This window comes from Ursus arctos, unplaced genomic scaffold (genome assembly GCF_023065955.2).
Source record: "Ursus arctos isolate Adak ecotype North America unplaced genomic scaffold, UrsArc2.0 scaffold_4, whole genome shotgun sequence".
Classification (NCBI taxonomy): Eukaryota; Metazoa; Chordata; class Mammalia; order Carnivora; family Ursidae; genus Ursus; species Ursus arctos.
Window position 1 is genome coordinate 29,366,999 of NW_026623056.1, and position 12,948 is coordinate 29,379,946.

At 44.4% G+C, this 12,948-nt stretch overlaps 1 protein-coding gene across 9 annotated transcripts in view; it reads right to left on the reverse strand.

The window, feature by feature from the left end:
• KALRN (kalirin RhoGEF kinase) overlaps positions 1–12,948 on the reverse strand; it is a 642,459-nt gene that overhangs the window by 555,619 nt on the left and 73,892 nt on the right. The gene's annotated exons all lie outside the window — the stretch shown is intronic.

A 12,948-nucleotide genomic window follows, 5' to 3' on the forward strand; every position in this document is an offset into this window, starting at 1 on the left:
GACAGCAAGACCACCCATGGAAACATCCATCATGTGACCCACACAGGATCTGCCTGCCAAAAGATCATGAACCCAGGAGTCAGGGCCACCCACCCTGTCAGGGGTACAGCTGTAGCCAAAGCCTGTCCACAGAGGCCAGAGACCCAGGGTATCCTCATTGCCCCACAGACCCATACTTGCTACCTTTTGGCTCAGTCTCTAGAAATTCATCTCCTAGAATAGCCAGCTCTGCTCTGATCACCCTTAGGGGATGCCACAGCTAAGGAAGTCAGTGGTTGGAGCTGACCTCTGCGGAGAGATGGACCAATATCCTTTACTAGCCTAGGTGAGATCAGGTGAGGTGATGATGCTCTCCCATCCCCATAGGTATCTATGAGTCCTACCACCTCTACCACCAATGAACATACGATTAGCATTGGCAGAGCACACTCAGCCAGCAGACCAGGAATGGCATCAGGATGTCTGTGTGTTACCTACAAGGGTATTAACCCAAATCAGAGAGCTCTAAGTTCTAGACATATTCATAGAATGTTTCAGGTTTTAACAACTGGAAATTAAAGGCATTTACCCTAAAGCCCAACCTCCCCAATCCCCAAATTAGAGAGTACCCCAGGACCTTCAAAATCAACATTAAAAGACCAAAAATTAAACTTCCTTTTCTATCCCAGACACAATGCTAGACTTTGCTTCAGTCTTTCCAGGTCTGGTTCCTACTCATGTTGGGTCAGCCTCTAAGTCTTCCTGCCTCCTTACCCATCCTCATGATCCTGCTGGATCCTGAGGAAGCTGCTCTTGGAAGTCAGCAATTACATTTAGTCATGCAAAGCAGTGAGCTGACTTCATTTTCCTCAATAAATATTTCATTGAGATTCAGAGAAATAAGAGAAACCTTATTCATGAGATTTATGTTTGTCTTAATGATTCACAGCATAATTTGTTCCAATTAAATATTTATTTTAATATCTTCTTGGGTCTGAAAACTTCTGCCCGTTCATCAGTGAGTCTTTGTAACATCAGTCCCCTCACAGATATGAAGACATGGAGAATAGCCTCGTTCTTCCCCAAAGGGGAAGTTTTGCCTTTCCAGCTCCCTCTGAGCAGGGACCTGAGCCATGCCTGCACTGCCCTTGACACCTCCCCCCCCAGGGCCCTGATGGTCAGTCTCCATTCCCTGCTCCCTGTCACCTTGTTCTCCACCCCCTCAACATCCTCAAAGCTCATCCTTCTTAGATACCTCTCTCAGACACAAAATCCCAAGAAACTCTCTATAGAACAAGGCGAGGAAGAGTGCTGGACACTGTGGTATGGTAAAAAAGGAGACAGGAATCACAGTAAGGAGCTCGGAGTTCCAATTCCAATGTCACCACCTCTGCATTTCCCGCTCGTACAACGTGGAAGTAAGCTTCCCAGTGGTGTTTTGACAAATGAGAAGATACCTTTCTGGTATTTAGGACAAACCTGGTATATAATATATGCTCAAGTAAGACATAGTTATAAAAATAAGAGAAATGAGGGGCGCCTGGGTGGCACAGCGGTTAATCGTCTGCCTTCGGCTCAGGGCGTGATCCCGGCATTACGGGATCGAGTCCCACATCGGGCTCCTCTGCTATGAGCCTGCTTCTTCCTCTCCCACTCCCCCTGCTTGTGTTCCCTCTCTCGCTGGCTGTCTTTCTCTGTCGAATAAATAAATAAAATCTTAAAAAAAAAAAAATAAGAGAAATGAAATTTGTTTACTTTTATTAGAGTTTCATAGGCCTCACTGCCTAACTTGTTTACATGTGGCCTGAGTGTTTCTATTACTCCTATATAGAGTTGTACAGAACTCTTAGTAATATCCAGAACCTGTGTCGGGGCAGAGAGTTTCTGTGTGTGTGTGTGTGTGTGTGTGTGTGTGTGTGTTGCACCTTTAAACTGTTCATGTTTACATCTTCACGGTCTCCTCGGAAAACGCCCCTGCAGAGATGGCATAATCCCCCACTCAGTTGCTAAAACTTCCCTAGATTTGAAGAAGAACTTCCCCTGTGTCCTTCACAGGGAGCAGTCTCTGCCACTCCCACCCCCCTGGCCCCAAGAGCAGCCCCCATCAAGTGGCAGCCAGACCCGTCTGCCATCTGTGGTCCCTCTGTCCTGACCCCAGCTGAGAGCTCACCACTCAGCCTCCCTGAAATCTGGCTCCTGGCACAGATGGACGTGTCTCTCACATCCCCACGGAATGTTGCTTGGGTCCAGAAAGTGCAGCAGTCACTCTCAGGGAAGGCACTCTTCTCTGCCTCCTTCCACGTCACCCTCAGGGAGGCTTCCTGGATGACACCTGAGAGGAGGTGGGAAGGTTCCCAAGGCAGCTTGAAATCCAAAGAGATTTTACCTTTTACATTAATTAAATGTCATTTCTAAAAATTTTAAATCTCTGGCACTGTGAAGATTTACTATGCCAAAGCAGAAAGGTCTTCCAAAAAGCAATTATAAAAGCTTCTAAGTTAATAACAGCTTTGTACCTTGTACTACAGAGCTAATTCCATTATCTGAGAAACTAAAAACTGCTGTTCAGTAACTTGGTGAATGCCCCAATCCATAGCTCCTGAAGGAACAATCCTCTACCACCACACCATGTTAAATGTTTCTCTCCTCCAGGAAGCCGTCCCAGAACACTCCCACCACATCTGAGTCATCCATTCACTCTAGACACCACCCACCCCACTCCACACCCACACCCCCACACACACAGCCTCTGTTCCTCTACTTCTTCCGGAGCCAAGGAATCTTAAATTAACATCAGGGTGCATTATTTTCACACTCATTAAAGGATTAGCTGAGGTTTATTAGCCCAAAAGAATGAATGAACTATTCTGGGTGCCAAGGCACTGCCAAGGTAAGAGAGGTTTTTGGGCAGACAGCACTTTCCCAGTACCTTTCAAATCACACCAATTCTGCCTTGCCCAGAGATGATGCTTAATAAATGTTTTAGTTATTTAAATAATCAAATAATTTGCCTGATTCTTTCCCTACCACATGCTCAAGGAAAAAAAAAAAAAAACCCGTTTTCCTCTTTCATAAAAGAAATTCCCAGTATAGACTCCCAGCTCAAGGCAGCACCTCAACTTGTCCACACACTGGCCAGTACCCCCGCTCCCCCTGAGCTGTTGCAGGTCAGAATGAAGCCTGCAATGTCTGAAATCTGATCTTCCATCTGCCACTTGATCTTCCATCTGTCACCTCCCCAGTTCCACAGGGGGCTGGGGGCTGGAAGATAGAGAAAGGTCTCCAGAGGTCCAGTTGGCAATGAGCAGATGTTAACTTGGACATCAAATGGGATAGAGGTAACTCTGCTTCAAAGCAAGAAGAGGCCTATGGTCATAGCCAAATATAGTTTCACAGCCAGAGGAGACCCCAAGATGTCACTGAACGGTCCAACATCTGATTCTTCCTCCAGGCATCTAGGGTATAGGTATTCTCATCCCAGTGTCCAGATGGAGGAGAGGAAAGAACATGAGGTTTAGAATAAGAAAACCTAGGTTAGAATCCATTATACAAGCTCAATGATGTGGGCAAGTCACATAACTTCCTTAAGTCTCAGTTTTCTCATCTGTAAAATAGGGACAGTAGTATCGTGAAGTTTGAGATAAGCACCTAGGACAGTTCCTGGCACAGAGGAACTACATAATCAAAGTCCAAAAACTAAACTACAACACAACCATTATCAACAGGCCATTTTCTCTGAATTCTTTTTCCAGTAGAAAGACTAGATCTTTGCTGTCTGTCTATACTATTTTTGCTGGCCCTTGCATGACTAATCAAAAAGCTACAGAGAGGCTACCAGCTGGAATGGAAGATGTAGTCTCCAACCACGGCCAGAGAGAAGCTATCTGTCCAACAGGGATGAGAGCCGAGCCACAGCCTTCCCCTCATGAATACAGTGTCCAGGCCAACTAAACTAACAGCACCGTAAGGATATTTTAAAAACATCACAGTCACTGAAAGTTAAATCTGCATCATACCCTTCATTTGGAGACGGAAGAGTTTTAAGCCACCAAATTTGTTTCTCCGTAGACCATGTCCTGGCAAATAGATCTTATCTTTAAAAATGCATCCCCATCTTTGTTGACAATCCTGTATTCCACACCGAGAAATATTCCTGGAATCAGGGTCTGTTTCTGGAAACCAATTTAAATTTATGAAGCTGCTTGTATTTTTGATAAAATGGAAGTAAATCTGGCTAAAGCAAAGGCTACATTCCAGAGATAACTGACCATTCATTTATTCATTGCTGCCCCTAGCTAACAACCAAACAACAAGCTGCCCCTTGCTCAACCTCCCTGCAGGAGCCCTGGGTCATTCAGAAGCATGGGGAAGGAGCTGAAAAAGTAGGGGAAGCAAACACCATTAAATCAAGGGACACACCCTCTACAGCCAAGGTCAACACCCAGGAGGGGCAGCAGGCCTTGGACAGTGGCGGAAGGACTCCACCCACACAGCACTTTGAACAGAAGCTCTCTTCCAACTGGAGGCACAGAGCTGCTAATCTGACGCACACCCAAAACAGAGATGTGGGTAAAAATAAAATTATGACTGCTCCCGTGAGAAAGCCAGGAAGAGAACATATTGAAACAATCATGGCCTGAAGCCCTGCCCAACACCAATGCTACTAACTGACCTCAGCCAGAGACAGGAAAGGATTGATCAAGTTACTTTCCTTGCTCAAAATCTCCCAATAGCTGCCCATAAACTACTAAATAAAATCCTAGAACTCTAGTGTGGAACATAAAGCCCACTCAGCCAGCCTTTCCAGCTTTCTCTCTTATTGTCCCAAATCGCCAGCACACAGGCTCGCAATGAGCATACACATACAACCTCCACATAAAGACCATTTCCCAAACTCACTAAACCCTCCCACTCTGTACCTTCCTTCCATGGCTCCCCTCCATCTCCACAAGTGCAGCTTGTCCTCATCTTTCAAGGCCTTTCAAGGCCAAGTCTACCGCTGGAATTCTCTTCTCCGCTCCACGGCACATTCCAACTACATAATCCTTTCCCTTCACTGTAATTTCCATGAGGACAAAGACTCCCTGTCTTGTTCACTATCATAACAGTACCTTTGTAGAATAGGTATTCAATAAATATTTGCCAATTTCAGGAGCACCTCAAAGCCAAGATGTTTCCTCTGTAACTTGAGTTTTCTAGTCCTCACCACACAAGAAGTCCCCCTTAGCAGAGGCAACCCTGTTACTGGCCTGATTTCCTTTCTCATGTGGTATCTCAGCCCCTCGAAAGTCTGATCCCATGATGTCCAGGAGCCCTGCTCACAGCTCCCTTTGCTCATCAAGCACTCTGCTGGCCACACCTGCCACGTCCTTCTGCTCTGGCTGCCCACTGCTGCTGGAAGATGCGCAAGGTGCCCTTTCTGCGGGTACCAGCATCTGACCCAGAGTGCTGCTCCAGAGCTCTCAGACCCTCAGCACTCCAAGTGCCAGGCCGCCTGAGTTCCCCCAGAGTCCCCACTGCCCCGGGGATCAGCCCTGATGGAAGCGAACCCCTTCTTCCCCACCCAGTGTTTGCAAGGTGGCATCCTCTGTACCCATATGTCACACAGAGTCCTCATGAGAACAGTTCCTTCAACTTCTGCACAGCGCTCCTCTCCTGAGGGCTCAGACGCCATGCCACGGGCTTGGGGTTGGCTGGAGATGAACATCTAGGAGAGAGAACGTGGTCTCTCCAAAACCCATTTTTCCCTTCCACCCATTCAAAGCCATCATATAAACAGGACCGACAGGCTGCATGGCTCTCTTGAAATGGCCAGGACAGGTCCAGTGGCCGCAGTGGCCACAGTGTACATGAAGCTACGTTCCTTTGCCTCTAACATAATCTCTCGCCCAGGCTGCCACTCAGGCCTCATCCCTCACAGCCTCTGTTTGAGGGGCTCGACAAGTGCTGACTACTACCACCTTTCCTATTTAAAAAGCAAAGCCCTTCCTCTGCCTTCTTCTTCTTTCAGCGCTTCTGCCGGGGGCCTACCGTACCCTTCTGGCACTACTGAGGGCCAGCTGCCTCAGCCCCTCCCTCTCGACATCAAGACAGGCATTCACCTTGGCTCTTGGATCCTCCTCTCCCGGAGTGGTCGATAAGAATGGATTTCAGCCCATACTGCCCAGGGACTGAAGATTTATCAATGCTGAGGCCCTCTAATGACTGCCAATTAGTGTGTCCATTATTCTGGGCTAGGTCAGCGGAGCCCTTAATCTACTTAATGGAGAAGGAACTCCAGCGAGGCAGGAAGCACCTCGAGCTGGTGGACTGAGCCAGCAGGGTGACTGCCCCCTCAGAGGTAGCCCACACGCACAAGGTACAGAGGGCAGCCTGAGGCTGAAGTTTCCCCAAGGCCTCGAGCCAAACTTCAAGGCAACTGGAGGTTGGTCTTTGGTTCCCTCCCTCACATCCAACTCTCAGGTACCTCCCCTCGAAGTCCCAGGACTCAGCACTCCTGGCACATTCTGTCTCCCCCACCCCTTTGAGACCTGCCCTCCTAGGCCTCCAGACCTTAGATCCCCTCCTGAACATTCTACCATCCCCTACTCATCTAAAAATTAGATTTTAGGCAATAAGGGTTAAGAATTAATAGCTAACATTGATTGGGCTTTTTACATGAGTGACATCACTTCATTCATACAATAACACTATGAGATAAATACTGATATTGTCAGCATCTTATAAATGGGGAAACTGAGACCTAGAGAGTTACTCAACATTACACAGCAGAGTGGTGGAGTTGTGAGCCAAACCAAGCCATTTTGATCTCAAAGCTTCATCACACTGAACCATTCATTCTTCACACTGCCTAAAAAGTTAAGGCGATCAGCAAAATAAGCCTACCATTGTGTTCAATACTTCCCAACTTTATTAAGATTTAGGTTCTTCTTTGGTTTTTAAAGACCCTGGTCATGCAAATCAATAGTTTTAACTGATAGAGTTTAAGGATAGTGTGGAGGTGATAAAAAGAGACTGAAGCTACATGTAAGGTGTACTTTCAACTCATTTTCACCCCACATGAAACCACCTCCCGAAACCCAGCTGTACTCATCTGCCTTTTACCCACTTTAACCTACTTGGCACACCTTCTTTGGGTATCTTCGAGAGAATGCCAAGAGCTAGCAACCTGCGGCAAGTGATGGGCTGATGAGGGAACCTCTAAGATGAGGTCAAGCCATAGACATGGGATATGGAAAAGAGAGGAAGGGGAGATGGATCCTGAACCTGTAGAAGGTATTGGTTCAGGAACTGGACCTCTTCTTCTCATGTGAAAACTATGGAGGGTCCAGTTGGGGGCAGGGGGATAAATATCCCCCCTCTGGAGCCTTATATACCAAAGGAGGCCACCTGGTTTTCCAAGACAGAGAGTAAGCCAGCCCTCAGGAAAGGCTGTCTTTGGTACCCTCGTACCTCACCTCTGTGCCTCCAACCCTGCTCCGAGGTAACAAGGGCATGTATATTAGAGCAAGGACAGCCTTCCAGCCCTGCTGGGGAAGTGATCCTGTGTTCCCAAGGTCTGTGAGGATCCTTAAACCTTAATATGATCCTTCTGCCAGGAACACTTGCAAGGACCCAGCTCACCCAGTGGAGCCATATGACTCTACCAGATATATTAGTTCTTATGCAATACACATTTATAGAAGTAATTTATAGTGTGATTAAATATTATGGATAAATTTTTAATAAGGCCATTCTTTCTACTATAGAATTTTATTTTTTAATATTTTTGATTAAATAAATTTTTACATTTTGATCACAGGCCATCTCAATTTTTTTTTTAAGTTACAAAATGTGTTTTCAAGGGACATGCCCTAAGTACTTCTGAATCCTTTCCATTAGGGTTTTTTTTTTCTAATAATTTTTTCTTTTTTTTTTAATTTTATTATTATGTTAGTCACCATACAGTGCATCATTAGTTTTTGATGTAGTGTTCCATGATTCATTGCTTGCGTATAACACCCAGTGCTCCATGCAATACGTGCCCGCCTTAATACCCATCACCGGGCTAGTTTTAGGGTTTGGCTCTATGTTTTTCTGCCTCTTTCAGACCATGTAGGTCTCTAACTAGGGCAAGAAATACGTCTACATGTCTTAATCCTTAACTCTAGCTGGGCACAGAGTGTGACTGATACAGCTGATTGCCTGCCCAGTAGCAATTTATGCCTTTTTTCCTTGCTTATAGAACCAAGATTTTGTTTAGGAATCGGCATCCATGTGCCTTAGGAGAAGTAGAGACCCTCACAGCCCCACAGGGTAAATGTTAATTATGTTATACCAATCATGAAAATTATATCCCCTTTCCAGTAACTTGTTTAGGAATTGGTGGTAAAATTATGTCCTTTGAGACATGAGAAAAAGTCTCCCAAGGGACATCTGGGATAGGTTTTCTTGCTCTTAAAAAGACCTATGTGAGGGGTGCCTGGGAAGTTCAGCTGGGAGCGTCTGCTTCAGTTCAGTTTACGATCTCGGGGTCCAGGGATCGAGCATCACATCAGGCTCTCTGTTCAACAGGAAGTCTGTGCTTCTCTCTCACTTTCCCTCTGTACTCTCCCTCTCTCTCTCTCAAGTGAATAAATAAAATCTTAAAAAAAAAAAAAAAGACCTATGTGAATACATGCATGAAAACCAGGCTTTTTCAGTTGTCATTTCTCCATGTGACATGTGGCACTGTGGCAGCCATCTTGAGACTCTAAGGAATGAAAGAATGCAAAGAACTGGGGTCCTGGGATCTCTACTCTTGTAATGGCAGGCTGACAAATTAGGATCAACCCTCCCACTAAAGATAATTGCAGGGCTGTTGTTGTTTTTTTCAATCTTCCTAAAAGCATTAACAGAATTACTAGGCCAAAATCTAGAAGAGAAGAATCCAAAGAGGTAAGTCCAAAATACAAAGCAGCATCTGTCTTCAGAACATTAGCCAATATGTAAGAAATTGTGGCAAAATTAGCTATGCTTTTGACAGCCAGGATGGGAAAGGGGAGAAAAATCAAAATTCCGGGCTTTCTCAAGGAAGGGACTCTGATAAAAAATATTCCACTCTAAGGTGGGCTTCCTCCCAGAGAGAGGGCTTCACCCTTAAGGTAAAGGTAACCAAGAAATAAACCAGCTCTCATGGAAACTTGAAACACAGCTACATATAATCTGGGTCCAATGATCCCCAAGCATTCAAGCATTGGATTAAGGTGGAATTGGACTGGTAGTATTTCTAGGTGTCTGGCCAAAGAAAAATGATCATTTAGGAGAAAGTTACCATTCTAGGTTTCAAATTATTATTATAAAATATTTTTCAAAAATAATGACCAGGGCACAATCAAAGATAGCACAAGGAGAAAAGACACCATGAACAAGAACCATCAGAAATAGCAGACTATAGAAAAAGACCCACAAAGACTCCAGATACTGGAATTGTCCAACTAGAGACTATAAAGCAAATATACTTACAATGTTCAGAGAAACCGAAGACAAACTTTAAAGTTTAAAGACAACTTGGAAAAAAAAAAGTGATTTGAAAAAGAATTAAATAGGGATTCTAGCACTGAAAAATACAATACTTGAAATTAAGAAGTCAATGAACAAATTTAATTGCAGATTAGACTTAGCTGGTTAGAGAATTAATAAACTGGAAGCTAAATCAGAGGAAACTATCTAGGATGCACCAAGGTAGATAAAATATGAAAAATATAGAAGTAACAATAAGAAATATAGAAGATACAGTGAGAAATTTCAACTTCAATCAATTTCAAAATTGATTCAAATTCAAGAAATTTCAATCAATTGATATCCTAAAAGGAGAAAAGAGAAAGAACAAAGATAGTGGCTGAGAATTTTCCCAAAAGTGATGAAATGCAACAATCTATAGATGTAAGAAATCTAACGAACCCAAGATGACTAAATAAGAATCTGATGATATTGAGACTTTTGATTTAACAGCCTACCTTCTGAACTTCTTGTTAAGAGAAGCAGGAGAAGAAGCAGGAAGAGAGAAGCAGGTGAAGTATTTATTGTTTAAGCTGTTTTGAGTTTCAGTTCAGTTACCTGAAGCCAAAAGCATCCTAAATGATATTTATAGTGATAATAAAGTATCCACCATTTATCCACCATATATTGAATGCTGACTATGTGACATGCATTGCATATAGATTTCTGTTCTGTGTAATTCCTCACAAAGTCTTACAAGGTAGTATATATCAGTCAATACAAGTATGGTAGACTATGGACACAAACCACCTCAAAATCTCAGGAGTTTAACAGAAAGATGATTATTTCTTCTTGGCACTATATGTTCAACATGGTTTAACAGAGGGCTATGCTCCCAGTCATTCAGGGTCCCAGGATGATAGAGACTTTATCCCAAAATAGCTTCTATAGTCGGTGAAACAGTGGAAAATGAAGTAAATAGTATACTGGCTTTTAAAGCTTCCATTTGGAAGTGAAACACATGGCCAAAGGTGTGGGGAAGTACAATCTTACTGTGTGCTCATAAGGTGGAGAACTGGAAATGCTAGTGAATAGTTATGATTACCACAGATAGATATTATCTTAATTCTTCAAATGAGGAAGGTAAGGCTGAGAGAAGTATTTAATACTTCTTAGATATTAGTTGACAATGCACTCATTAATAGCATCTTCCTGAAGGTGATATTATGGGGATGACTATTTGTCCTTTGGTGATGGGGTTAGTGAGAAGAGAAATGAAGCAGTGATATGATCTCTAAGGAGCCAAACAGAGTGCCTAGCTGGGTCTCATCACAGTCTATCATAGAATCACTATCTTCACAGGCAGAGTATGGGATCAAGGCAGCCGGTGGGGGGGGGTATTCTAGTCCTTCCCTTGTTCCTTATGCTAACTAGATCCTTCCCAATGTGGATAAAATTGGACTGCAATTGGCCAGAGAGTTTATATACATGCACTAAGGGTTCCCACTATCTTATATATTCCAGGTGTTCAAGATGTGGTTAAGAGGGGGGAAAATAAGTCCACGTAATGGAGTTGGCCATGCCAAGTTTCTTAACTTTGATCTCTGCAGATTCAGAAAGTTGGGCAAGGCAAAGCGATATAAACTGAGAGAGCTCTTAACCCACCATGTCCAAATACAGGAGAAGGGACCACCTTGTTCTCTTAGGTCCTTAAGACCTTCCTATGAGGTGGATTTTCCAGCCTGTAATGTGCAGAACATTCCCCACCTCCTCCCATTCCTACTGATGACACATGCACCTCACCCCCCAACAGTACCCCACATCGACTGGCAGTCTACCTAGGCTGCCCTTCCTGCTACACATGTGCTGCCTCTGTCAGCCCTGTCTAGCCTCCTGCAGACACAGCAGCATCTGTCTGAGATTCTCTCCCTGTGGCAGGGAAGGAGTCAATACCAGGGTTCTTATTTATTTATGTGTTGGTTTATTCCTTCCCAGGGATGAGGCAGTGGTTTAGGGGAAGAGGAGGGAGGAGCAACAGGGAGGAAAGGCCCAGAAAAGAAGCTGTGGTGGGCTAGAGATTGGCAGAAGAAATGTCTCTATAATTTGAACTGCTTTCCAACCACACTGTCTCTAACTGAGCCCCCTGGGGTGAAAGGTCTGTGTTTTACCGGGGATGAGAGTTTATAACCTTAATTATGCCTCTAAGCATTTGGCTGTGTTCATCCTGAAACTTCCAGCAGGAAAAAAAAAATGTGGTTTCCATTACAGTGTCACTGAGGGACTTGTACTGGGTTTGGGATCATTAAAATGAAAACACTGATGAGTAAGCCATGGCATTTTGTCTCCAAGACTTACGTCCTTCCTCCACCCCTAGTCCTGTACTTTATTTTGAGACAGGCTTAAAATAGTCTATAAAATATGGAGCTCATTATCCCATCTAACAGATTTCATTTGGCATGAATGTAGATTAAAAGCCCCATGCCAATTCTTCCTCCTAGCCTGGGTTTATAAGGAAGACACTCCTCCGCCTTTGCTCTGGGCTGGTTTCTTTAGAACTCAATTCTGCAATAGACCAGGGAAGCCAGGAGGTGCCACTTCCAACTCCACTCAGAGTATTTTTCATGATAACAACAAGGGAGGATGGGGAAAGAAACGCAGCCTGTCTGGGGGGGGCTTCTTAGAAATTTTGTCTGGAGTCTTAAGAAGCTGGATCCAGCTTAGACATCCCTCAAACACATGAATTCTCCAGCCTGCCCATTCTTCCACATACAATGACTATGTCAGGGACACTGAGTTTGTGAAAGGTGGGTTGAAACCATGGGGAAATATAACGGAAAGAGGCCTCAACTAGGAGTTTCTGTTTCCTGGCTTCATAGGGAGGCTGAGCCATAACTAAGTGCATGGCTCCAGGAACTGAAGTCCTCTCTTCGGGCTCAGTTTCCTCATCTCTTAAATGAGAGGTCTCTTCCCACTCTATCTCTTCCTTTACTGAGGGTACAGTTATGGAGGTAAAGAGAATGAGAAACAAAGGGGGTGCCTGGGTAGCGCAGTCTGTTGAGCGTCTGCCTTCGGCTCAGGGCGTGATCCCAGCGTTCCGGGATCGAGTCCCACATCGGGCTCCTCCGCTGGGGGCCTGCTTCTTCCTCTCCCACTCCCCTGCTGTGTTCCCTCTCTCGCTGGCTGTCTCTCTGTCACATAAATAAATATTAAAAAAAAAAAAAAAAAAGAGAGAGAGAATGAGAAACAAAAACCTCTTCTTGCTTACCACTGATCTTGTTTGGCCCAATACCATCTCTTGAACCAGTAAATTCAATTTTTATCTGATAAAGCTCCAGCTTTCTCTGATTACACCTTTCCTCTGAATCACCAGAGTGTTTGCACTGCATTTTCTCTCACCCAGAATGCCCTTTTCCCTTGCTCTACCCAAATCCTTAAAAATCCAAATACTCACAAGGACAGCGTGCTTAATAGGAAGTACGTGCTGATGGCTTGATTTATGTCTTTAATGCA